The following is a 418-nucleotide window of genomic DNA, read 5'->3' on the forward strand; positions in this document are numbered from 1 at the left end:
GTGTGTGTGTGTGTCTGTCTGAGTTCACAAATCCCCATCACCTTCATACATCTTTTATGAGCGTCTCAGTGAGAACTCGGTGCGTACGTACTGACACTATTAGGATTCTGCACTTCATGCTAATATCAATACAAACAACCACAGTGGGCAGGAAATGTGAAAGCTCAGAGAGTGAGGCTGAAAATGTAGTCACACAGTGGTTACGTCTGTACAAGCAAGTGGTGGCCTTAAGGTTGGATAAGCAGGAAGCATGTCTGTTTAAATCTGTGACCCCTACTGAGAGGTGGAAGAAGCACTTACATCATAAAGTAATATACCACAACAGAAAAATACTCTATTGCCAGTAAATATACTAAAGTAAGGGTACAGAAGCCAATCATGGGCCTTTTCAGAATGTTATATTGTTACATTATTATAT

At 40.4% G+C, this 418-nt stretch overlaps 1 protein-coding gene across 1 annotated transcript in view; it reads right to left on the reverse strand.

Moving 5' to 3' along the window:
- The window catches only part of LOC118336921 (brain-enriched guanylate kinase-associated protein), a 44,848-nt gene that overhangs the window by 19,792 nt on the left and 24,638 nt on the right, over positions 1 to 418 (reverse strand). The window lies entirely within an intron of this gene.

Source organism: Morone saxatilis, unplaced genomic scaffold (assembly GCF_004916995.1).
Source record: "Morone saxatilis isolate NCDOM2014 unplaced genomic scaffold, NCSU_SB_2.0 Contig3, whole genome shotgun sequence".
Taxonomy (NCBI): Eukaryota; Metazoa; Chordata; class Actinopteri; family Moronidae; genus Morone; species Morone saxatilis.